Consider the following 27,829-nt stretch of genomic DNA (forward strand, 5'->3'; position numbering starts at 1 on the left):
ATGGTGAAGGGAAATCAAACCAATGTGAAGGAATTTATTCTGCGTGGGTTCCCTGGCTCTCGTTATTTGCAGATCTCACTCTTCATGCTATTCTTGTTTATGTACCTCCTGACACTCACAGGAAACATCACCATCATATCCTTAGTGGTGACCCACCGTCGCCTCCGCACCCCTATGTACTACTTCCTATGCAATCTTTCCTTCCTGGAGATCTGGTTCACCACAGCTACCATCCCCAAGACTCTTACCAATCTCGTGTCCCAAAGCAAAACCATCTCCTTCCTCAGCTGCCTCCTGCAGATGTATTTTGTTTTCTCCCTAGGCTGCACTGAATTTCTACTCCTGGCTGTCATGGCCTATGATCGCTATTTGGCCATATGCCACCCATTGCGCTATAGCTCCATCATGAACAGCACATTGTTCATTCAGTTGGCCATTGACTCCTGGGTAGGTGGCTTCCTGACTATTTCTGTGCCAGCATTTCTGATCACCAAGTTGAATTTGGAAACTATATTACCGGGACTGAGTCTCATTTAAAATAAGGCAACTTTGAATTCTTTTGGCAGTGTAAATGGGCCTTAAAATGGGTGTGACTGTAATTTACAAGGTCTGAAAGACCGCTTTACACTGCTGGAATGATGGAAAGGGGTCTTCTTTTCAATGAGGATCAGGCCCTCATTCTTTGTGTATGGAAACTAGCCTGATATGATATATTTCTCCATTTTACCCAGATACTTGCTTCTGACATTTAGCACTCTAGCACTTTTGATGGAGCTCCACAAGCATTGTGATCACTTTGCTTACAATCCAGAAAATGTTGATAAGACTCTCTGAAAACTTGGAGAAGACTTGGACGTTACTGGAAAGCTATGATAAAACTTTGTCACATCTGTCAACACGATGATGCAAATTGGACCGCTTCTTACAATCTTTCACATGATTTGACATCTTTCTAGCTCTATTACAACATTTTGACAAGGATCTATGGTGCAGAAGCCAAAGGTATTTAGGTGCTAAAATCAGGCTGGGACTTTCCAGGGAGTCTAACGGAATTAGGCACCAAGACCTCATTCAATTTTGATGGGATTTGCGGGCCTAACTCTCTTAGGCACCTTTAACAATTGCAACCTAAACAACAATAAAATATAATCATGGGTGTTGGTGTGGGTATTTTGACATGTGATTTTGACAATTTGTGTTTTAACAGCTTATAAAGCTTAACTTTTTGAATCTGAATGTCTATTGCCATTAAATAATTGCCTGGCCACTCCTCCTCCCACCCCCACCCCGTATAGTTTCTCGCAACTGTGAAAATTGAAATGGATCAAAATTAAAAAAATGCTTAAAAGTAAACAGTGATATTAACCATCGATTTCTGCCAAGCCAATGTATATAACTTTATCCACTCATGGTAAAATTTAAGTCTGTGGTGCTTCTCTAGTGAGTTAGATCATTACAGTCTGGCCTAGTGAACTCCAGAGATTTTCCGCTTTATCCTATAATGTTTTTATACTGTGGATTTCATGTTGTCTTAATTAGATTGTAAACTCTTTGGAGTAGGGACCATTGTTTGGTTAATCACCTAGCACAATGGGGTCCTGGTCCATGAATGCATGACTGGGGCTCCCCAGCAAAGTTGGGTTGCTGGAATTTTCAGAGGCATCCAATTCCCATTGAAAATCACCATCCAATTAGTCAGCCCCTCTGGAAATCCCTTTTGAGAAGTTGAATAAACCTTTTCCCATCTGAAGGATGATCCTTCACTGGTGTGAATGGTTACTGGCATAGGAGGTTCAAAGATATATTGGGTCCTGCCCTAATCTCATCCCACACCAAACTGGTGAACAGGTGTGAATAGGGAACAAGGAGTCAGGCGGTGGGCCTATAGTGGGTGTGCCCATGGTTGGGACTTCTGACATCCAACCCTCAGTGCACAAACTGAGTACACAGGAAACAATCCCTATGTAATGTGGTACTCCTGCTCCATTGAAGGAATAAATGAAGATTCTCTCCTCAGGTCAATGAATGGAGGGCTATGTTTCCAAGGCATTTAGGTGCCTAAAGTTGTGCATGGACACTTAGACACCTAACTCCCATTGCAATCAGTGAGAGTTAGGTGTCTAAATGCCTTTGAGGAACTGAGCCATAATGGGATTTTCAAAAGTTTCTATTCAAGTTAGCCACCTACCATCCAATGGGAGTTAGGCACCTCATCGGTTTAGGTGCTTTGGAAAATCCCACTAGGCTGTATCTTTATGTGCCTAAACACCTTTGAGAATCTGGCCTCAGTGTTAACAAGATCAAAGTGTGAGTTGGCACCTCGAAGTCTGGTTGCTGTTGCTCCTGCCGAGGATGTCTGGTACATGTGGAGGGAATGACAGATACTTTGTGCTCTATTTTATTTTCCTGTGTTTCAAGACGGTGAAACACTTTCAAACTCGATTGACTCAGGGAAAGATATCTTCTGAAAAAGGAATAGACAACAATAGATATTTGGATAGACAAATAGCGGAAGAAGGAAATAATGAAACATCCTGGTGGACAGATAGACAGAAAAAAAAATAGGTATATGGACAGATGATAATACAGATGCAGAGTTAGATGGACAATTGGATGGATGGATAGTTAGATAAAGCGACTATTAGCTCACTGGGGATACAAGTGCCACTCTGCTTCCCCTAGTGCCCATTATACAGTATAGCCGCCCGTTCCCCACCCCTCACCTTCTGCTGCCCCTAGTGCTCATTATACAGTATAGCCGCCCCTTCCCCACCTCCACCCTCTGCTGCCCCTAGTGCCCAATATACAGTATAGACTCCTCTTCCTCACCCCTCATCCTTCAGCGGTGGGGACACAGCAGGACACTACACATCTGAAAATAGCAGTGTAGACAGCACTGCTTGGGCGAATAGAGAGACGTGTGGAGTCTGTACTTGAGAACACACAAACAGGCTTCAGGGGTATCTTTACCCGTGCCTTACCATTTACACTGTGATTTATTCCTATGCTAGAGGGCTGGCCATGTCTGTACTCTACATGCCGCCAAAAGAAGCATGCAGTGTGGACAAACCTTGAGGTAAAGAGAAAGTTTACATGGTGTGTACTCAGGCCTTATTCGGTATTTACTTTCTTCTCATTCATTATTTACTCAGTGCTCACTTAGGCTGGTATTTTCAAAGGAGCCTATAGGAGTTAGGTGCTCAAGTCACACTGAAAAAGTAACTCCCTTAGGCCACTTTGAAAATCCCAGCTTACTGGTACTTGGGCCATGATTACACTGAAGTCAATGGGTAACTCCTGAGATTCTTACTCAGTTCTTACTAAGCCAAACTCCAGTTAAGTTTCTGCTAGTGTCTATGCTCTTCATTTTGGGTGGATGCAGGGAAGGCCTCAATTATCTGATCTGTCATTTCTCACGACTCCCTAGTACGTTGGGTCTGATTCTCATCCCATTGTCACTGGCCTAAATCACAAGGTACTGCGCTGAAACCAATAGGCATGATTCTCCTTTCCATGTAGAGGATGGGTAGCTCTTCTGAAGGGAATGGAGTTATGTTGGTTTAAATTTGGAAGAATTCCACTGGAATTTCAACAACCTAATCAAGAGTAATCTACTTACTTATTTGGTTTTATGTGAGAGGAGAACCCAACCCACTATTAATAAATCAAATGCAATTTAATTTTGATTTTTTTTAGGTTGCGACTTTAAATGAGTCAAAGGGAGATAAGTGCTCAACTCCCATTGGATTAGTCCCCTTTGAAACTGCTGGTCTGTCAGATCCTGACACTGGATGAAAGAAAATGTATCATTTGATAACTTCCCTGTTCTGTTCATTCCCTCTGAGGTATCCCACACTGGCCACTGTCTGAAGACAGCATACTGGGCTACAAGGACCATTGTTCTGACCCAGTATGGCCGTTCTTCTCTTCTCACGGTCTTAATGTAAAACAAGAGTTTTTCCTTGAAGTTGAATCTATTAAGCTATTAAGTTATTAAGTTACCTAAGAGGTTAAGAGATGGCTTGAACATGGTCTATAAAGGTTGGATTTTTATAGGGACTTAGGTGCCTAAAGATGCAGGTAGACATGTAGTGTAGATTTAAAAATTACCTCATTGCCATTGACTTCAATGGAAGTTAAGCACCTAATTTGTCTAGTCTCCTTTGAGAATCCCACTAGGTGCCTAACTGATCATAATGGCGCCTTCTGGCTTTAAAATCTATGAATCGCTGAAGTCAGTGAGCCTGATTCTCCCCTCACTCACCCCAGTTTAAACCAGGAGTAACTCTACTGGAGTGAGTGGTCTGATTCCCCTCTCAAACACCTGGTGTAAATCTTCCCCTTTCTGCACCTCAGTTTCGCATCTGTAAAAGGGGGATAATGATCCTGGCCTCCTTGGTAAAGTGCTTTACGATCTACTGATTTAAAGCACCACATAAGAGTGAAGTATTGTTGTTATTCTTTGGCCAGCAAAAGAATATGTCTCATTGTGCTCTGTTGTTCAGCCAACTCTTTTTGGGACAAGATCCAAGAATAATGGATGGAGGTTTATCACAAGGAATGAGCATGTGAAATTTGTTCAGAATCCAGTGCAGAGAAACTCTATGAAGGCAGATGTATGAGTTCACAAAACCCACATGGGGATGTAGGAATCTGAGGACTGGCCCTTGAATTATTTATTTAATGACCCCACAAGCAATGCACTTTAAGTTCCTGAGAAAGTCTGTGGAGTTCTCTGAAGAACATGCCCCAAGGCTGCCTCTTAGCAGATGAAATAAGCCTCCTTGAAGCAAACACGTTTATTTTGCCTGAACAGAGCAATTAAGAAGACAGTAGCGGATACGATATAGATTATTTATTTACAGTTATAGGTATATAAAGAGATATGCAAATGATTTATTAAGGGTAGTTGATGGTTGACTCCATTAGGGCAGGCTGAGAGCTAGAGCCTTTTGACAAGTTTCAAAGAGTGTGTGTTAGAGAAACAGCATTATTTTCTGCTTTTTTTTAAAAATAATAACGGTATTGGTTTTCTCTCCATGTTCAGAGATCAGTTTCCTCTACATCTGATGTGATATCATTCCCCTCCCCGCTCCCCCCAGTTCTGGATACATCCACAGATCTAACACAGTGAGTATGTTTTGAATATTTTCCCAGAATATGTAGGATTTACACAAGTTTAAGTGAAATCAGAATGTTTTCTTGTTATTATTATTCCTAACATTTAAATTAATACTAGTTTAGATTCCTTGAACAGAGCACATTTTGCATTCTGATTTTCTTTTCATTGTTTGTGCTGGGGTTTTTTAAGCTAGGATTTTCATTGGAGTCTAAAGGAGTTAGATGAACAAATCCCACTGAAATGCAATATATATGGGTGACCAGTTCCCTCAGGGTTCTTTGAGAATGCCAGCTTGTGCTTCTGCATTGTGCTTACACTACAGTAAAAAAAGCAGGTTAGACAATTTCTCTTGTGTTTATAGTCAGTTTCGGATCACTTTCACCTACTTGCTGTCTTGCAGAATAATTGTAGTTTTGTAAATAATGCGGAGTCTACACTTTCCAAAATAAAACAATCTTCTCCCCTATTTACTACAAATCACATCTGATGTCTTTAGAGAGAAAAAATAAATTTTTGTCAAGAAGAAAAGAAAAGAAAGAATGAAAAAGCTCTGTAGTCAGCACATTTCAGAAATAAGGACATGGAGTCCATTCCATCTTGTGTACCATCAACATAATTCTTTACTAAGTTCATCTCAGTTACCCTTGTGAAAACATACTAAAGAAGTGCAGTTTTCAGAGGGGCTCATTAAACTGAAGAAAATGGGATCACACTTTGTATTAGGGCACTATTTATAAAAGCTTTCTAAATAGGCTTGGACGGCTTAGATTTTTATCAAGTAGGCAAAGTAAGGCAAATAATACTTGACAACTTCTCATCATGTATGGTAATTGAATAATTATTGCCTGATGGTGCCCCACCGTCCCACCCCCATTGTCTGGCCCTGCCATAAGTTCTCAAACTGTAGAAATTTTGTTGATAAAATAAAATCAAAATGTTTAAATACTTCCGCACAGTTGTGCAAAAATTCAAAAAGAAGACAAAAATAAGCATTATTATCCATTGAAATTATTTAAAAAATGAATATTTCCAAGCCTTCTTATAAGCAATTAATAGATTACAAGTACATTAGAGACATGAGCAGTATATGCTCCAGATCATTATAAGCGCATCATTAGAAAGCTTTACAAATGATAATCAGTCAGGGTTCTAAGCAACATATTTTGAGAGGTGGAATCAATACACATCTTGTGTACCATCAACATAATTATTTACTAATTTCACCTCAGTTACACTTGTGAAAACATACTAAAGACAGTGCAGTTCGCAGAGGTGCTCATTAAACTGAAGAAAATGGGGTCACACTTTGTAGTGTGGCACTATTTATAAAAGCTTTCTAAATAGGCTTGGACAGCTTAGATTTTTATCGGGAAATGTCAATAAATCCTATTTCACCATACACACACACACCAATGAAAAATATTTTCATTTATAATAATTAAAATTGATAGGTAGGCAAAGTAAGGCAAATATTGCTTGAGAACTTCTCAGCGTGTGTGGTTATTGAATAATTACTGCCTGACAGTGACCCACCTCCTGATCCCCATTGTCTGCCCCTGCCATAAGTTATCACACTGTGGAAATTTAATTGATCAAAATAAAATAAAATAAAAATGTTTAAAACCCATACTTCTGCACAATTGTGCAAAAATTCAAAAACAAGGCTCAAAAATAAACATTATGATCCATTGAAATTATTTAAAAAATGAATTTTTCCAAGCCTTCTTATAAGCAATTAATAGATTACAAGTACATTATAAACATGAGCAGTATATGTTCCAGATCGTTATAAGTGCATCATTAGAAAGCTTTACAAATGATAATCAGTCAGGGTTGTAAGCAACATATTTTGACAGGTGGAATCAATACAAATTCCTCAAGCATTTATTAAAAGATCAATTATTTATTAATTGAACCTTATTATAATGTATGACCAAAATGAGAGGTGAATGGAGCCTGGAAGTCTGTGGTATCATCAAGATTACCAATGGTTCGAAGGAGGTATAAGTCAAATATGAGAGTATCACCATCATCATCAACAGCAACAACAGTGGACTGTCCTTTTGTTGCTAGAGTCAGGGGCCCAAGTTGTTCACTAGACGCCAGGCCCTTCCTTTAAGATGTCTCAAAGCAGACTTCCAAAACCAGAGGCACTCCCAGATCAATAGTCTCTTTTGAAAATATAGGCCAGGACTCTTGGGTGGTGTTTCTGGCTCGGAGTGAGGAGTGTGTTCTAACAGCTTGGAAAAAGAATCTGGGAATCTGGATTCCTGGGTTCTCTTTCCAGCTCTGGTAGCCCATCTCTGTCTAATGCCCTGAGCTGATCATGTACTGAGGGTTCCCAGCTCCCATTGAGAGTTAAATGTCCACTACACCATAGAATATGTGTTCAGAATCCTGAGACATATGTGCTTAGAATTTGGAAAATATATTACTGGAACTGAGTCTCTTTTACAATAAGACAACTTTCAATTCTTTGGCAGTGTAAACAGTCCTTAAAATGGGTGTGACTGTAATTTACAAGCTCTTAAAGACCTCTTTACACTGCTGGAATGATGTAAAGGGGTCTTCTTTTCAATGAGGATGAGGCCCTAGTTCTTTGTGTATGGAAACAAGCCTGATATGATATATTTCTCCAGTTTACCCAGAGCTCCACAAGCATTGAAATCACATTGCTTACAATCCAGAAAATGTTGATAAGACTCTCTGAACACATGGAGAAGACTTGGACGTGACTGAAACGCTGTGATAATACTTTGTCACGTCTGTCAACAAGATGATGCAAATTGGACAGCTTCTTACAATTTTTCACATGATTTGACATCTTTCTAGCTGTATTACAACATTTTGACAAGGATCTATGGTGCAGAAGCCAAAGGTATTTAGATGCTAAAATCAGGCTGGGACTTTTCAGGGAGTCTAAAAGAATTAGGCACCAAGACCTCATTCAATTTTGATGGGATTTGTGGGCCTAACTCTCTTAGGCACCTTTAAAAATTGCAACCTAAACAACAATAAAATATAATCATGGGTGTTGGTGTGGGTATTTTGACATGTGATTTTGACAATTTGTGTTTTAACAGCTTATAAAGCTTAACTTTTTGAATATGAATGTCAATTGCCATTAAATATTTTCCTGGCCACTTCTCCTCCCACCCCCGCCCCCTATTATTTCCCATAACTGCAAAAATTAAAATGGATTAAAATAAAAAAAAAAACTTAAAAGTAAACAGTGATATTACCCATCGAATTCTGCCAAGCCAATGTATATAACTTCACCCACTCAGGGTAAAATTTAAGTCCGTGGTGCTACTCATGTGAGTAAGATCATTACAGTCTGGCCTAGTGAACTCCAGAGATTTTCTGCTTTCTCCTATAATGTTTTTATACTGTGAATTTCATGTTGTCTTAATTAGATTGTAAACTGTTTGGGGTAGGGACCATTGTTTGGTTAATTACCTAGCACAATGGGGTCCTGGTCCACGAATGCATGACTGGGGCTCCCCAGCAAAGCTGGGTTTGTCACTTGGAAATAGTTGCTGGGATTTTCAAAGGGGCATCCAATTCCCATTGTAAATCACCATCCAGTTAGTCAGCTCCTTTGGAAATCCCTTTTGAGAAGTTGAATAAACCTTTTCCCATCTGAAGGATGATCCTTCACTGGTCTAACTTGTTACTGGCATAGCAGGTTCAAAGACAGATTGGGTACTGCCCTAATTCTATCCTACGCCAAACTGGTGAACAAGTGTGAATAGGGAACAAGGGGTTAGGCGGTGGGCCAGAAGTGGGTGTGCCCATGGGTGGGACTCCTGCCATCCAACCCTCAGTCCACAAATTGAGTACACTGGAAACAATCCCTATGTATTGGACTACTCCTGCTCCATTGAAGAAATAAATGAAGATTCTCTCCTGAGGTCAATGGATGGAGGGCTATGTTTCGAAAGGAATTTAGATGCCTAAAGATGTGCAGAGACACTTAGACACCTAACTTCCATTGCAATCAATGAGAGTTAGGTGTCTAAATGCCTTTGAGGAACTGAGCCTTAATGGGATTTTCAAAAGTGCCTATTCAAGTTAGCCACCTACCATCCAATGGGAGTTAGGCACCTCATCAGTTTAGGTGCTTTGGAAAATCCCACTAGGCTGCATCTTTATGTGCCTAAACACCTTTGGAAATCTGGCCTCAGTGTTTCCAAGATCAAAGTGTGAATGGGCACCTCGAGGTCTGGTTTCTACTGCTTCTGCAGAAGATGTCTGGTGCATGAAGAGGGAATGATAGATACTTTGTGCTTTATTTTATTTTCCTGTGTTTCAAGACAGCGAAACACTTTCAAACTCGATTGACTCAGGGAAACAAATCTTCTGAAAAAGGGAAGGGTATTTTTAGCACTTATTTTAAGAAAGTAAATGTAAAGCATCTTTAAGAAGGAAACACAGTGTCTACTAGATTGCAGCCCAGGGGAAGAAAATGAAAAACTGGCATCTACAGTCCCTGATTTCCCAGGTCAAATTGGGCCAGATCCCCAGCAGGTGTAAACTAGCATTGCTCAATTGAAATCAGTGCTGATTTACACAAGGAGAGGATCCGGGCCATGTGCTTTGACCACGGTTGTGATTCTCTCAGCTCCTCTGAAAATCAGACACACACTGTGTACACATGGGGCAAGATTCTGATCAGTGGAGTTATACCTGTGTCAAACCAATGCAAGTGAGTAGATGACCTGGCTCTGATGCTCTATTTGTGTTAGATCCACTGATTTTTATGGAGAATTTTCCACTGAACTAACAGCAGGGAAAAGAGACTATAAAATGGCTCCAATTATGCCAGCATGACTCTGGGGGAGAGAGGGTGGGGGTGGCAGATATTTACCTGGAGTCATAGAAACCAAAAACATAGAAGTGAATCAGAAATGCAGGCCCAGAACCTCAAAGGTATTTAGGTACCTAATTCCCACTGATTTCAATGGGAATTAAGTGCCTAAATACCTGGAAGAACTGGGCCACAGTTCTTAAATAGTTATTTTGTGTAAGCTACATCCAGTTAAAAACAGTGGAACTTCACTCTGTTTACTGAAGTTATAGCAAGTGAAATCCAATAGTCTTGAAGCAAAGTTCAGAATCTGGCTCTAAATCCATTGCTTTAAGAGAGATAACTCTAGATTTATGTTGAGGTAACTGAGGTCAGAATTCAGACTTAATTCCATTGTCTTCACTAGGCCTAACTGGTGGACCAAAAAAAAAGGTGGATCATCCTAATTCTGAGCAATGTCCTGACTAGATCTAGATGGAGAGAGGAACCCAGATGACACTGCCACTAGCTCCAGTTAAATCTCAAATACAACCTGAGATATGAGATTATCTCTCTCCTTGTGATGAGTCCTTTTTTCTTCCCCCACCTCATTTCTTCTCTTTCCTATCCTTCTCCTTTTCCCTCCTGCCTAATGAGATTCTGGCTTAGCTGGCCAAGACTGTATCTATTCCAACATGACTGTAGACTTGTGACCAAGAAGGGGAAACTAACAGCAATGCCCAAAATAGCCCAATCCTCACACAAGCTGGTCAAGTGTCAGAGGGCCTTTCTACACTGGTGTAAGGCAGGAGGCAGGCAGCAGAAAGCGGAGGAAGCCGGCAATCACTCTCTGGGCATTAGAGAGGGAAAGGAGGCAATCCAGGGGGAGAAGAGAAGCCCTGGGATCCTGGCTCCGAAGGAAGGGTGTACCCAGAAGGGTGATGGAGCGGAATCCTGAAAGAGGCAAAGTAGGAAAAGGCTCAGGGAAATGGCAGCAAGGTTTGGGACAGAGCAGCCCCTGGCTGCTGATGAGAGGGTCCCTGAGCAGGAGCCTGGAGGAGAGGTCCGGGTTCCCCTACCAGCCCCGGGGGAAGTGGCATTGCCTTGGATTGCAATTTTGAGGGATTTAAGAAATCAAAATCCTCCTATACTGACTCTTGTTGACTCTTGTCCTCAACAAGGACAAGTGTAGAGTCCTGCACTTAGGACGGAAGAATCCCATTCACTGTTACAGATTAGGGACCGAATGGCTAGGAAGCAGTTCTGCAGAAAAGGACCTAGGGGTTGCAGTGGACGAGAAGCTGGATATGAGTCAACAGTGTGCCCTTGTTACTGTTAGCCAAAAGGGCTCGTTTCCCCCTGGAGCTTACCTAATTACACCAAGGAGGCACGGAGACAGGAAGACGAGTACCACACCCTTTATTGATCGGTCAGCTGAGCGGGTGCTCTGATCGGCTAGTGCCAGAAGAGAGACACACCTTACATGGCCAGATGGGCCTACCTTTATACCCAGTAACAAACAACTTCGCCTACGTTCGTCTACGTCATTTGGTTGACCTGTAGAACCTGTACATGTATCTGTTAGGGGATAATTGGGTACGCAGGATACATATATCATTTTGTGGGGGACACAAGATACATACAGCTGTTGAGGATACATTTATCACGATAAGGGGGAGACAGGATACATCTATTGACCCTTTGTACTAGATACTTTGGATGCATACATGGAAAAACAGCTGCATACACTTGAGGAGCCAAAATGGCTGATAAGCTATCCAAACAAGCTAATAAGCAATTAGTTGACATAGGTAGATGTATGTCCCTTGTTCCTGTTAGGTCGATTAAAGTTTCAGGCCTACTACAGAAAAGCTTCATTGACACTGGTTTTCACCAACATTACCAAGAAGGCTAGTGGCATTTTGGGCTGTATAAGTAGGGGCATTGCCAGCAGACCAAGAGACGTGATCATTCCCCTCTATTCGACATTGGTGAGGCCTCATCTGGAGTACTGTGTCCAGGTTTGGGCCCCACACTACAAGAAGGATGTGGAAAAATTGGAAAGAGTCCAGCGGAGGGCAACAGAAATGATTAGGGGGCTGGAGCACATGACTTATGAGGAGAGGCTGAGGAAACTGGGATTATTTAGTCTGCAGAAGAGAAGAATGAGGGGGGATTTAATAGCTGCTTTCAACTACCTGAAAGGGGGTTCCAAAGAAGATGGATCTAGACTTTTCTCAGTGGTACCTGATGACAGAACAAGAAGTAATAGTCTCAAGTTGCAGTGGGGGAGGTTTAGGTTTGATCTTAGGAAAAACTTTTTCACTAGGAGGGTGGTGATCTCTGGAATGGGTTACCTAGGGAGATGGTGGAATCTCCTTTCTTAGAGGTTTTTAAGGTCAGGCTTGACAAAGCCCTGGCTGGGATGATTTAGTTGGGGACTTGTCCTGCTTTGAGCAGGGGGTTAGACTAAATGACCTCCTGAGGTCCCTTCCAACCCTAATATTCTATGATTTTATGACCATTCAAGCTGGAAATTCATTCTAGATGTGGCTATGGCAGTATTATAGCCATAGGTTTCTCCAGCTGCCGATGTGCCTCTGATTTATACAATGTGAAAGAGCTTCAGCAGGAGACAAGGAAACAGGCCTGCTCCAAAAGTGAAGGCCAAAAGTATAAGTGGGTTCAAAAAAGAACTAGATAGGTTCATGGAGGATACAACCATCAATGGCTATTAGCCAAGATGGTTAGGGATGTAACCCCATGCTCTGGGTGTCCCTAGCCTCTTACTGACAGAAGCTGGGACTGGATTACAGAGGGTGGATCATTCAGAATGTCCCTGTTCTGTTCATTTCTTCTGAAGCATGTGGCAGTGGCTACAGTCAGAGACAGGATACTGGGCTAGATGGACCATTCTTATGCTCAAAATACCTTAAAACCCAGAGATTAAATCACTTTCCTGAGAGATGGGAGACCTAACTTCCCATCTCTGCTCCCCGTCAGGCAGAGAGGGAAACTAATCAACGGTCTCCCAAATTCCAAGTGAATGCCCTCACTGCTAAGTTAAAGGTACTGGGGAGGCACTAAGGTTCCCTGAGCTGCTTTGTGAATTTACACTTTTGTTCACCTCCAGGTGAAACCATGTGTTGAATTTCTGTCCAATTCACAAATAGTATGGGGTTGACCAAAGTTGCAATTTTTGGCTATTGTCTGAAAAATGTCTCCCAGCTCTATACAGGGTAGCTACTCCTTTGTCTCATCTCCTATTCTGTCCTGACATCTGACAGAGTCTATCTGCTCTTTTCACATCCCTTAACCTGTGTATCCACCTATCCGTGATGCCTAAGGATGGCCGGGTATTTCCCATGCTATCTCCTCTGCTGCCCTCTAGTCGTTATTAGATAGTATGGTTAGGCTCTTCAAAGGAGTGTCAGGGAGATGAAATGATTTGCTATTTGGGTTTCTAGCTCCTTAGGCTGCTTTGAAAATCTGAGCCTAAATACCTTCCTTTGTATTGACTGTCCCTGAGATTTGAATACCCAATTCACTCTGGCTCTTTTGAGACGCCAAGCCTCAGTGATCTCATTCCTATGCATTACAGAGTGTTGCTTAAGGGCTGACACAGCACAATGTTACTAGGAGCTTTTTACAGTGAGTGAACTTCAGGGATCTTGTCCCCGGGGAACAGGACAACATTTAATCAGCTCTCAAGAAATCAGCTCTTTGTCTTGGAGTCAGCCAAAGAAAGGCTCTTTGGTTCACTCTCACTGATAAACTTACATACCCTGAAGGGTTTCGCTGCTCTGGGTAAAGAATATTGGATCTCCTTGGATGCTGTATGCAGAGGCAGAGAGAGAGAGAGAGAGAGAGATTAGACAGAGAGATCAGTAAGAAGGTAGAAAACAGACTAAGAAAACAGAAAGAGGAGATCACAGGTCAGAATGATCTCACCAGATTTATAATCCACTTTTAAAGGGAGGTGAGTTGATTCACATCTTATTCCTTCTTAATCTTTTTTTTTTTACCCTTTCCATTTGAAAGGGTAAGATTCTGCTCTCTTTATCCAGGGTTAGTCTCTCTGCAGAGTCCCATTGACTCTATGAGTCTATGAGACTTCTGCCTGGATGCAGCAGTGTGTTCACAGGACAGGGAGTCAGTTGCCGCACAGGGGCCCTGGTTGGCAACACATTGATTTGAATCACCCATCTCTCTCTCGGCAGCACTGAGACAATTGGGATCAGTCGGTGCATGTAGCAGTATGATCTATTTGTGTGTGTGTGTGTGTGAATGCAGTGTTTCTCAACCTGTTTGATATGAGGGACCAGCTTGCTGCCTTCCTAAACTGTGTCAGGGGGATCTTAGGGACCAGCGCAGGCCCACAGACTGGTCATTGAGAAATACTATTAGGAGGTGGCAAGGTTAGGGGCAGGACATTCTCTGGAGCAGGGGTTTAGCTTTAGAATTCACTTTGCACAGAATCTGCCTCTGTTGACATTCAGGTTTTAGCACAAGGCCGTCTCTCTGCTTAGGCATTTGTTTGATTGGCTTCATTGCCATTTTCACTAAAAATCAAGTTCAAAATAGCTACTCACTTCCATGGGGACAGGATAGATTCTCTTCTGTATGAACAGACTGATATTCAGACGTGCAGGATACTGAGTCAAAAGTCCCATTGGGTGAGATTTTCAAAGGAGCTGAACTGATTTAGTTACAAAAGTCCCATTAATTTTCAAACAGACCCCACTTTCCAATTTAGGTCACTGTACCCAGAGGATGTTTGCTAGACACACACACTTATTATGATTTTTATTATTCTCCTTCACTATTATATAATGGGGATTTTCAAAAATAAAATAGATTTCAAAACATACAAGATCTTTAAGCTTAAAAAGGGGAAGCTACTGTCTAAAATGTATCCCCAGGAGTCATCAATAAATCCTGATGCCAAACTGACTCTGTAGGTTTGGATAGTCTGGAGTTCCGTTAAACCTTCTGCAGAATTTCTGCTTTTTAGATGCTCAAATACTTTTGTTCTCCTTTGACTTTCCTTAAAATCCTCACAATGCCAGTGATTGCTGTCTGCCGGAGGTCACTGACCATGATGTCTCGCATTTCTAACATGTTCTTGTGCTGCTCATTTAAACCCTAAGGGTCACTTCAAGTGCTCCAATAATCACTGGGAACATCTTTGTTCTAGTTTTCCAAAATATTTCCTCTTCATGGCAAAGTTCTTGATACTTTGACATGTTCTCTCCTTGTTTCTTTTTTATGTGTCTGTCTGCTGGTCTGGCAATATGAGTCAGCATGCGCTTGTTTGTCTTCTTTTCCACAACTATGTCCAGCCTCTTTGCTTGCACTGTTCGGTCTGTGACAATTGCCAGATCTCTTCATTCTCTAGAGCACTTTCAATTCAGTGGTTGTAATAGCGCATGATTTGTTTAAATCCATACGTGCCACCGAGGCTCCAAGGGAGACACTTGGAAACCGCATTGTATCCATTCATATCTTCTCTCCCAGCCAGGCTCCTGCAAGTGCTCAACGCAGGCTCCTCTGTCTCTTCATTTTTGGAACACATTCTGCAGTTTTGTCATTCAATTTTGCTTTGTGCATCATTAAGCCATACACATGTGCTCTCCTAATCATGTTCTCTGTCTCTCTTTTGAGGTATTTTTTTTCAAGCCGCGAGTTTGTTAATCTTCTCTCACTAACGGGTTTGATCCCTCTCCACCACTGGCTGTCCATTCATTTCTTTGTAAATCTTTCAAACCTTTCTTTGGAAATTGTCTTTCTCCTTTCTTTCATGCTTTCTTGGGCTGCGATGCAGCTCAGTCACCGCTTGTTAACACGACCAGATGATCTTTATACTGGTTGACTCTGCATATAATTTGATGTTATATTCTTCATTGTCAATTGCTTCCTCCACAGATAGCAGACCATTTCCTCCATCACATCATCAGATGTGAATCCTGTCCAAGTCTTGATTGATATTCAATGCTCTATGCATCACCAGGAGCTTGGTTCTCCCTGTCACAATCTATCCTGGACATCTGTTCTTCAAACTTTTACTAAGGTGTTCAAGTGTTCTTAGACCTTTCAGCCAGAATCCATGCATTCTAGTCTGGGTGCTTTCCAAGTTTTCATTCCTCTCTGTACTTCATCTATTTCTTCCTTTGATATACCTATGTATTCCTCTATTGTGTGCTTTCAAAATTTTTCTCTCACATTTTTATCTAGTCTGCTGTCTGATTATGCTGTACATCCTCAGACCTGATATCATTCCAATAGCTCTGAAACTCCTTCACATTATTCATTGACTCTCTATTTTTTCCTGTTCTGCTTTTTAACTTTCATCAGATCAAAGAATCTCCTAGGGTCTCTCATGAAGAGTATGTTCTCTTGCTACTGACAAATTTGTTCTGAATATCTTCAAGCCGATGACTCTGAGCAATCAGCTTCTGTTTACATTGTTCCTTCACAACTCTCACATCCCTTTCATTCAGCTGATATTTCCCTCCAGGGCTATTCGCTTGTCTTTTCCCGTCAAATGATTTTTGTCAAATTCATCCAGTAGATTGGTATCTCAACACAAATACTTATTTTTTCTGGTTTATCCTTCATTTCCATGGAGCTTCTTGAATATAGGAAGTTTTCTGGTGGTTCATATCCTCAGATGCTTGATGTTAAAAGGAAGAGCTGCTATTGGCAGCTGTAGCATAAATGATAGAATTCAGTTGGCTAGTACTTGTTGGCCTTACTGCTTCCTTGAGCGCTTCATTCAATACATGCATGATATCAACCAGTCTTTGCTGGTCTACAGATTTCATCCTTGGTAGCGTTGCTCAGTGCTCCATGTCTCTTACATTCTGTATGATCTCAATCAACAAATCATTTATATTTCCTGTACTTTCTTCAGGTGCTGTTTCACTCATATTTGTCTTCAATATTTCTTTCATTTGTGGCTGCTATTTGTCCTGTATTGTTGCTTCTACCAAATGTTACACACCACTAATCTCCTTTTTCAGGATTTCAGTCTCCATTTGTGTACATTCTCCTCTTTGGAAAAAGCTCTCCGCTCTCTGCTGAATCTATGTTTGGTCATTTCTTTTTTCTGTATTGTTATTGTTTCTCTCGTTCCACGTTGGAACATGCATTTTCTCCAGCTTCTCTCTTCCAGTTTTGCAAAAATTCATCACGATTGTCTTTCTTTAAAAAAAAACAACAACAAAAATTAAAAGATCTACTCTAGGAACAATTTTGTGGATGTTCTATGGCCTGTGTTATCCAGGAGGTCAGACTAGAGGATCACATGTATCCCTTCTGGCCTTAGAGTCTATAAATCTATGCGCCATCGGATCCCTTCTTGCTTTACACTACTAGCCCATTTCACTTCTGTTGACAATGATCTCCTATTTCTTAGGTTGTTTTGGCCATTGTATGACATTGACTTGGGGTAACCCACCACCACACAACAAACCCTGCTGGGTAACAAGCCTGTGGGCGAGCTAAGTTCTGATGATGTCCCTCTTTATGCTGAAGCAGCAAAGAATCCTGTGGCACCTTATAGACTAACAGACTTTTTGCAGCATGAGCTTTCGTGGGTGAATACCCACTTCTTCGAATGCAAGCAGTGGAAATTTCCAGGGGCAGGTGTATATATAAGCAAGCAAGAAGCAAGCTAGAGATAACGAGGTTAGATCAATCAGGGAGGATGAGGCCCTGTTCCAGCAGCTGAGGTGTGAAAACCAAGGGAGGAGAAACTGGTTCTGTAATTGGCAAGCCATTCACAATCTTTGTTTAATCCTGAGCTGATGGTGCTAAATTTGTAGATGAACTGGAGCTCAGCAGTTTCTCTTTGAAGTCTGGTCCTAAAGTTTTTTTGCTGTAGGATGGCCACCTTAAAATCTGCTATTGTGTGGCCAGGGAGGTCGAAGTGTTCTCCTACAGGTTTTTGTATATTGCCATTCCTAATGTCTGATTTGTGTCCATTTATCCTTTTCCTTAGAGACTGTCCAGTTTGGCCGATGTACATAGCAGAGGGGCATTGCTGGCATATGATGGCATATATTACATTGGTGGACGTGCAGGTGAATGAACCGGTGATGGTGTGGCTGATCTGGTTAGGTCCTGTGATGGTGTTGCTGGTATAGATATGTGGGCAGAGTTGGCATCAAGGTTTGTTGGATGGGTTGGTTCCTGAGCTAGAGTTACTATGGTGCGGTGTGCAGTTGCTGGTGAGAATATGTTTCAGGTTGGCAGGTTGTCTGTGGGAGAGGACTGGCCTGCCACCCAAGGCCTGTGAAAGTGTGGGATCATTGTCCAGGATGGGTTGTAGATCCCTGATGATGCGTTGGAGGAGTTTGAGCTGGGGACAGTGCAAATAAGTGGTGGTCACATTAACACCACCCTATACCGAAAACCTACCGACCGCTATGCCTACCTTCATGCCTCCAGCTTCCATCCTGGGCACACCACAAGATCTATTGTCTACAGCCAAGCACTGAGGTACAACCGTATCTGCTCTAACCCCGCAGACAGAGACCAACACCTAGAAAATCTCCACCAAGCATTCTCAAGACTACAGTACCCACATGAGGAAATAAGGAAACAGATCAACAGAGCCAGATGTGTACCCAGAAGCCTCCTACTGCAAGACAAACCCAAGAAAGAAACCAACAGGACTCCACTGGCCATCACATACAGTCCCCAGCTAAAACCCCTACAACGCATCATCAGGGATCTACAACCCATCCTGGACAATGATCCCACACTTTCACAGGCCTTGGGTGGCAGGCCAGTTCTCACCCACAGACAACCTGCCAATCTGAAGCATATTCTCACCAGCAACTGCACACCGCACCATAGTAACTCTAGCTCAGGAACCAACCCATGCAACAAACCTTGATGCCAACTCTGCCCACATATCTACACCAGCAACACCATCACAGGACCTAACCAGATCAGCCACACCATCACCGGTTCATTCACCTGCACGTCCACAAATGTAATATATGCCATCATATGCCAGCAATGCCCCTCTGCTATGTACATCGGCCAAACTGGACAGTCTCTAAGGAAAAGGATAAATGGACACAAATCAGACATTAGGAATGGCAATATACAAAAACCTGTAGGAGAACACTTCGACCTCCCTGGCCACACAATAGCAGATTTTAAGGTGGCCATCCTACAGCAAAAAAACTTTAGGACCAGACTTCAAAGAGAAACTGCTGAGCTCCAGTTCATCTGCAAATTTAACACCATCAGCTCAGGACTAAACAAAGACTGTGAATGGCTTGCCAATTACAGAACCAGTTTCTCCTCTCTTGGTTTTCACACCTCAGCTGCTGGAACAGGGCCTCATCCTCCCTGATTGATCTAACCTCGTTATCTCTAGCTTGCTTCTTGCTTGCTTATATATACACCTGCCCCTGGAAATTTCCACTGCTTGCATCCGAAGAAGTGGGTATTCACCCACAAAAGCTCATGCTGCAAAACGTCTGTTAGTCTATAAGGTGCCACAGGATTTTTGCTGCTTCTACAGAACCAGACTAACACGGCTACCCCTCTGATACTTGACACCTCTTCATGCTGTTCATAAAAATGATTGATTTGCCTGTATTCTTCATATTGGCTTGGTTTGGCAGGCTATACCAGCTGGGTGCCAAACCAGTATGTCTAGGCCTTGGGTTTATTATTAATTAATAATTGTTATTAATTAATTTTATTAATGAAATCCTATGCATTTTAATAGGGATAAATCCAATAAGACAAAACAGATCTTCAATAGGGTTTTCAACAAAATCCTCTAAACAAACCCTACAAAATCTAACAGACAAAGAGATTGTTTTTATAAAATTGGTCAGATCCCCAGATTGTGCAAATTGGCCATAGCTATGCTGGAGTCAAAGGCCCAGGTCCCCAGATGGTGTAAATCAGCTGTACATCCACTGCAGTCTGGGGGGCAGATTACAGAGCTAGCAGGCCAGAGAGAGAGAGAATGTCTTTATAGCCTGATAGCAAAAGCACTTTCCCCCAATGCCGGAGACCCAGAATTCGGTCCCCCTTCTCCAATGCCTCTTTAATTATTTAACCCCAGTGGAACAGCTGGAGGACAAGTGCTAGTAGTAGTAATAGGGCTCAGATTTTTCTGGATGTGATAGCTGATGGATTTCTTCATCAAGCAGTTGAAGAGCCAACAAGGGGGGGATGTCATTTTAGATTTGGTTTTGGTGAGTAGTGAGGACCTCATAGAAGAAATGGTTGTAGAGGACAACCTTGGTTCGAGTGATCATGAGTTAATTCAGTTCAAACTAGATGGAAGGATAAACAAAAATACATCTGGGACTAGGGTTTTTGATTTCAAAAGGGCTAACTTTAAAGAATTATGGAAATTAGTTAGGCAAGTGGATTGGACTGAAGAACTTGTGGATCTAAAGGCAGAGGAGGCCTAGAATTACTTCAAGTCAAAGTTGCAGAAACTATCAGAAGCCTTCATCCCAAGGAAGGGGAAAAAAATCATAGGCAGGAGTTGTAGATCAAGCTGGATGAGCAAGCATCTCAGAGAGGTGATTAAGAAAAAGCAGAAAGCCTACAGGGAGTGGAAGATGGGCGGGATTAGCAAGGAAAGCTACCTTATTGAGGTCAGAACATGTAGGGATGAAGTGAGAAAGGCTAAAAGCCATGTAGAGTTGGACCTTGCAAAGGGAATTAAAACCAATAGTAAAAGGTTCTATAGCCATATAAATAAGAAGAAAACAAAGAAAGAAGAAGTGGGACCGCTAAACACTGAGGATGGAGTGGAGGTTAAAGATAATCTAGGCATGGCACAATATCTAAATAAATACTTTGCCTCTGTCTTTAATAAGGCTAATGAGGAGATTAAGGATAATGGAAGGATGACAATTGGGAATGAGGATATGAAGGTAGATATTACCACATCCGAGGTAGAAGCCAAACTCGAACAGCTTAATGGGACTAAATCGGAGGGCCCAGATAATCTTCATCCAAGAATATTAAAGGAACTGGCACATGAAATTGCAAGCCCATTAGCAAGAATTTTTAATGAATCGGTAAACTCAGGGGTTGTACCGTACGACTGGAGAATTGCTAACATAGTTCCTATTTTTAAGAAAGGAAAAAAAAGTGATCCGAGTAACTATAGGCCTGTTAGTTTGACATCTGTAGTATGTAAGGTCTTGGAAAAAATTTTGAAGGAGAGGGTAGTTAAGGACATTGAGGTCAATGGTAATTGGGACAAAATACAACATGGTTTCACAAAAGGTAGATCGTGCCAAACCAACCTGACTCCTTCTTTGAGAAAGTAACAGATTTTTTAGACAAAGGAAATTCAGTGGATCTAATTTACCTCGATTTCAGTAAGGTATTTGACACGGTTCCACATGGGGAATTATTAGTTAAATTGGAAAAGATGGGGATAAATATAAAAATTGAAAGGTGGATAAGGAACTGGTTAAAGGGGAGACTACAACGGGTTATACTGAAAGGTGAACTGTCAGGCTGGAAGGAGGTTACTAGTGGAGTTCCTCAGGGATCAGTTTTGGGGCCAATTTTATTTAACCTTTTTATTACTGACCTTGGCACAAAAAGCGGGAAGGTGCTAATAAAGTTTGCAGATGACACAAAGCTGGGAGGTATTGCTAAGACAGAGAAGGACCGGGATATCATACAGGAAGATCTTGATGTCCTTGTAAACTGGATTAATAGTAATAGAATGAAATTTAATAGTGAAAAGTGCAAGGTCATGCATTTAGGGATTAATAACAAGAATTTTAGTTATAAATTGGGGATGCATCAGTTGGAAGTAACAGAGGAGGAGAAGGACCTTGGAGTATTGGTTGATCACAGGATGACTATGAGCTGCCAATGTGATATGGCCGTAAAAAAAGCTAATGTGGTTTTTGGATGCATCAGGCGAGGTATTTCCAGCAAAGATAAGGAGGTGTTAGTACCGTTATATAAAGCACCGGTGAGACCTCATCTGGAATACTGTGTGCAGTTCTGGTCTCCCATGTTTAAGAAGGATGAATTCAAACTGGAACAGGTTCAGAGATGGGCTACTAGGATGATCCGAGGAATGGAAAACCTGTCTTATGAAAGGAGACTAAAAGAGCTTGGCTTATTTAGCCTAACCAAAAGAAGGTTGAGGGGGGATATGATTGCTCTTTATAAATATATCAGAGGGATTAATATTAGGGAGGGAGAGGAATTATTTAAGCTTAGTACCAATGTGGACACAAGAACAAATGGATATAAACTGGACACTAGGAAGTTTAGACTTGAAATTAGACAAAGGTTTCTAACCATTAGAGGAGTGAAGTTCTGGAACAGCCTTCCAAGGGAAGTAGTGGGGGCAAAAGACATATCTGGCTTTAAGACTAAGCTTGATAAATTTATGGAGGGGATGGTATGATGCGATAGCCTAATTTTGGCAATTAATTTGGCAATTGATCTTTGATTATCAGCAGGTAAGTATGCCCAGTGGTCTGTGATGGGATGCTAAATGGGTTGGGATCTGAGTTACTACAGAGAATTCTTTCCTGGGTGCTGGCTGGTGAGTCTTGCCCACATGCTCAGGGTTTAACTGATTGCCATATTTGGGGTCGGGAAGGAATTTTCCTCCAGGGCAGATTGGCAGAGGCCCTGGAGGTTTTTCGCCTTCCTCTGCAGCATGGGGAACGGGTCACTTTCTGGAGGATTCTCTGCAGCTTGAGGTCTTCAAACCACAATTTGGGGACTTCGATAACTCAGACATAGGTTAGGGGTTTGTTATAGAAGTGGATGGGTGGGATTCTGTGGCCTGCATTGTGCAGGAGGTCAGACTAGATGATCATAATGGTCCCTTCTAACCTTAAAGTCTATGAGTCTATGAGCTTCAACAGGAGAGACTGAGGGAACCCCATATCACACTGTCCCATACTCCCTGCTGAGCAGGGTTTTTGTGAATCCCAGTGGGGCCTGATTCTGGGATTTAGTCACCTAAAGTGGCAGTTAGGGGCCTAAATCCGTTGTGACTCTAGTCTATTTTGTCCATTGAAAACACACATTTGGAGTAGGGCCCTCTTTACATTCATCCTACTGATCGGATATTCAACACAGGCCACTTCAATTTACCTTTATGATATGTGTTCCTTTCATTCTTGCAGGTCACAGTTTTCCTGAAAAAAAATTAATGGAAAATCAAACCACAGTGAGTGAATTTATCCTCCTGGGACTTTCCAGTGTCCCACAGATGCAGATTTTCCTCTTCCTGCTGTTTTTAGTTATTTACCTAGTCACCCTAGTGGGGAATGTAATGATCATGCTGGTCATAAGGGCTGATCCTCACCTACACACCCCATGCACTTCTTCCTCTTCCATTTATCCTTTGTTGATATCTGCTATTTCTCAGTCACGGTGCCTAATATGCTGATGGATTTCCGAGCAAAGCAAAAAGCTATTTCTGTTGATGGATGCATTGCCCAGATGTTCTTCTTTTTCCTCTCAGCTGGTACAGAAATTTTCATTCTCTCAGCCATGGCGTATGACCGCTATGCAGCCATCTGTGACCCATTGCATTATGTGCAGACAATGAGCAAAGCGATCTGTGTTCAGCTGGTGATTGGTGCATGGACCATGGCCTTCTTAGGTGCCACAATTAACACAGTTTTTGCCCTCAAGTTGCATTTCTGTGGGCCCAATCAAATCAGCCATTTCAGCTGTGAGCTCCCTCTACTATTACAACTGTCCTGCACTGAGATTCTTATCAATCAAGTGCTGCTTCTCACTTCTACTGTGATACTTGGGTTGAGCTCCTTCCTCCTCACACTGATCTCCTACATTCACATCATCTCCAACATCCTGAGGATACGCTCTGCAGAGGGCAGGCGTAAAGCCTTCTCCAACTGCAGCTCCCACCTGATTGTGGTCAGCTTGTTGTATCTGACAGCTCTTTTCCAGTACATAAAACCCAGCTCGGTCTCCTCTGTGGTTCTGGATGAAATATTCTCCATCCAGTACAGCGTCTTGACCCCCATGTTAAACCACATCATCTACAGCCTGAAAAACAAGGAGGTGAAAAGGGCTCTAGGAAAAATGTGGGGAAATTCAAGTTTCTCAAGTAGCGATGATGTTTTTATTTTTTATAAATAAGAACGCATGGAATGATGGATAACCATTGTTCTGGACGTTTTTCTGCTCAGATATCTCACTGACACTTTGGACCAAATCCTCAGTTGGGTCTCCTTCATCCAGGGTGAATGCTATAAACACCAGACTATACAGTCATTCACACCTTCTCGCTCTTTCTCTCTTCTTCCCATCCCAATCTCTCTTTAATCTGGGACACTGACCGCAATAGAGGTATGACTGATTGACACCAGCTGGGGATCTGGCCAATTCTGTACAAGAAAGATCTTTGTCTGTTACACTCTGTAGTTCTTCTAGGATATTTTCTTAAAAACCCATATTTAATATCTGTAGCATCTTATTGGATTGATTGCTGTTAAAATCGCTAGGGTTTTCTAATAATAAAAATCACTGGAGCCAATGGGTGTAATCCCTAGCTAGGGCTATATTCACAAAAGGATTTAGGATTGAACAGGAGAAATTGAGAAAGATCCGCATCAGGTATCCTATATCCCAGTGGGTAGGTCACCCACATGGGAAGGGGCATATCCCATACGACTACCCTAACCACTGGGATAAAAATTATGAACGGTCTCCTCCTCCTAATTCCTTCTTCATCTCCCCCACCCCCAGCTTCTTGTAACAACATCTTAGATGGGGTTAGAAGGTTCCCAGCTGAGAATCTCAAGCAGGAGGTGCCTTCCCACAGAGAATACAGGAACTGAACTCTATGACAGCAGCAGGGTTTTCAATACACCCCTCTCCTCGCCATCTCTCATTGGCTAGGGAACCACTTCTCAAGCTGTTTTTTTAAAATCCCTTTCTTAGGTACTTACCTCTCCCCATTCATTGTGGAGGGAGTCTGGGCACTGAACTCAGGTTTTGTGCATCCCAGTGATTTTCTAGGCAAACAAAAGTTAGCTGATTTAATGCTCAGCAACACAATACCTACATCCCTTTGAAAATCTAGCCCTTGGTATAAATTGACTGAGACCCATTAAGGCAATGAAGCTAGATGGGTTTACATCAAGTGGGACTCTGGCTCGTAGTGTTCATATTCTCAATTGATTTTGGTCTCCTCAAATTTCACTCACTGTCGAGTTGGAAAGACCTGTGTATCACTGAGTTTCCACTTAAGCACTAAACACAGTAGGAAGTGGTGCTGGCACTCTGCACACAGCTGAAATTCACCTTTCGAGGCAGATCCCCAGCTGGCGGAAAGCAAGATAACTCCACTGAAATAAACAGGGCTACACCGAGGTATGCCAGCTCAGGATCTTGCCTAAGCAAATAAAGATATGATATGACTCAGAATCCACTTGCTGTGAAAGTTTGACTTAAAGAGATATGGGCTGGGCTAAATGAAGAGTTAACCAATAGGCTGAGATTCTTAAAAGAGCTTAGGGCAGTTAGGTACCCAACTCCTATTGGATGGGGAAAACTTAGCCCCAGTGATGTGCCAAAGGTGAGCCAGAAAGTCTGTGGAGAGGAAGACAGTGAAGCCTGATCTCTTCTGTCCCTGTCCAATGCTTTTAACCACAATATCATCCATGTGTCCACTGGGAGTCCCATATCTCTGCCCATACCAGCCTAGTATTGACAAAATGCACTGCCGGCCCCAGTTAACAAAGACACTACTCTCTTCTCCCATTTTCACTGGGATGATTTCTTTTCACATGCTTCACATAAAACAAATAGAGCTGGTTGAAAAATGGGAATATTTTCATGACAACATGTCCCTCTTTCTCATAAAAATTCAAATCCTTTGCAATCAGATCAGTGAATGAAAAATAGCATGACTTAATTACTTTCGCCTCCTGGTTTTGCAGAGTATCCTGCCTACTACGGCTGACTCCATTGGACTCTAATTTCTTTAGGACAGGAATCATGAATACTTCCATTTTTGTTAGTTCTGGTGATTTTTTTCCCCATAACATCTTTTTCCAATCTGAAAGTGTGATTACATAACAGAAAATTTCTGTCAGAGAATCTGTATTTTAACAAAAAATAGTTTTCTGGAGGGGAAGGAGTTTTCATTTCAAATTGACCTCTCAAAATGAAAGGAAAGTTTTTGTTTTAAAATGTCAAACAGAAATGAAGTGTTGTTATAGCCCTGTCATAGGGCTATTGTATGGGTAAAATCCATTAATGTTTGGGAGGAGCTCAGATAGCACGAGGGCTGCAACCCAAAGACAGTGCTCTGCACTCCATTGTGTTCCACAATATAGCTCTGATGCTGGGACGTTTCAGCACTGAGCTGGATACATACAAGAGTGCGATTTTCCAAAAGCCGCTAAGCTATTTAAGAGCCCAAGTCCCAGCGACTCTAGCAATGAGAGTTATGCTGCTAAATCACTTAGGTGCTTTTGAAAATCCCACCCTCAGAGCCAGATTTCCAACAACCTGGCACCCACAACTGAGGACAGATTTTCCCAAAAAGCTCCACTCCCATTTAGGCAATGAAAAGAGCCAGTTTTTCAAAAACGTTCATCAGCCAGCAACTCTTGAGTGGCACTTAGAGACAGATTTTTGACACAGCTCATCACCTGCCGTGCTGAACTGTTTTGAAAACATGGTCCTTAGTTTGTGCCCTCCCTTGGCCATCAGCCCTCAGTTCATGAGAACTAGCTGCTCTCTTTCTTCCTCTGCTCTGCCTCTCCATCCTGGCCTAAGCATTCAGGCCTAAATATACACATTATCCATTCACCAGCTCCCTCAGCTCTATGGGAAGACACGTTCATCCTCTCTGCCTGAGCCTGCAGACAGCCTGAGACAATAACTCTGAGAGACAGGAGTTGCCCTGAGAATTACCAATACCACAACGCTTGACTGAGTCTGCACAGAGCCAGAGACAATCGTGCTCAAAGGGGACATCTGCCTTGAGTGTAATCGATGCAGCAACATCTGCCTGAGTCCACAGAGAGCCCGAGATAGTAGCTCTTAGTGGAGAGAACTGCACCATTCATCTTAATGGAGTGTTGGATCCACTGGTTATGGGCGGACCCCACCACCCCCACCTCAGCAGGGGACACTGTGCTGCATTACAAGAGTGTTCTATAAATGAGAGATGTCTCTATCTACGTCAAAAGTTAATGACTGAGGCGTCAGTAGGTGGCGCTCCTGAATATGTACCTTTGTAGGAGTGAACAAACTTCTTGTTTTGCTTGCACTGCAAATGGCTTCCTCTCTTCAGCTCTCTCCATGCAGCTCTTAACAGCCATCACAGCTGAGGGTCTCCAGTTGATTGTAATGTGGATTTGGATAAACCACTAGCAAGCGATTGGCCATGAGTGAAGCCCACTATTGGCTGGGTATGCAAGCGGTAGGCAATGCAAACTGGTGGTGCATTTCCTCATTGCACGTAACATTGCAAGTCCTAGGGCAGTGCCCCCCACCCAGGCATGTGACGTACATGCTTTCGAATAGCACAAAGTCTCCAACCAATAAGGCCGGCATGTGTGTGTAACTTAAGACCGCGCGGTAAAAAAAAAAGAGGGGGGAGATGTCCTCATAAAACTTAAAGCTGTGGAGAGTTGAGACCATAGCATAAAAAAGTGGGAAAAGTAACTCCTCATGAAAGGCTGACAGGTATTTGGGGGGGGAAGACATAATTTCTCCTCAAGGTCAGCAACCAGGGTGACTAAAAACCCATGGCATCAAAAGGAGAGGCAATAATCAGGCCTCAAAAGTACTTGGAATATAAACTTGTTAAAACTCGGCAGGCAGCAGATAAAAAAGCAAACTACTTTGCAGCCGGACCAGAGACAGATCTGGTTACTTGGTGGAATCAGCAG

The 27,829-nt window shown here is 42.3% G+C and overlaps 1 pseudogene; it reads left to right on the forward strand.

Annotated features, from left to right (window-relative positions):
- Nucleotides 1-25,887, forward strand: LOC123346735 (annotated as a pseudogene).
- The last annotated feature ends 1,942 nt before the right edge of the window (nt 25,888-27,829 follow it).

The sequence above is a fragment of the Mauremys mutica genome, chromosome 12 (assembly GCF_020497125.1).
Source record: "Mauremys mutica isolate MM-2020 ecotype Southern chromosome 12, ASM2049712v1, whole genome shotgun sequence".
In the NCBI taxonomy this organism is placed as follows: domain Eukaryota; kingdom Metazoa; phylum Chordata; order Testudines; family Geoemydidae; genus Mauremys; species Mauremys mutica.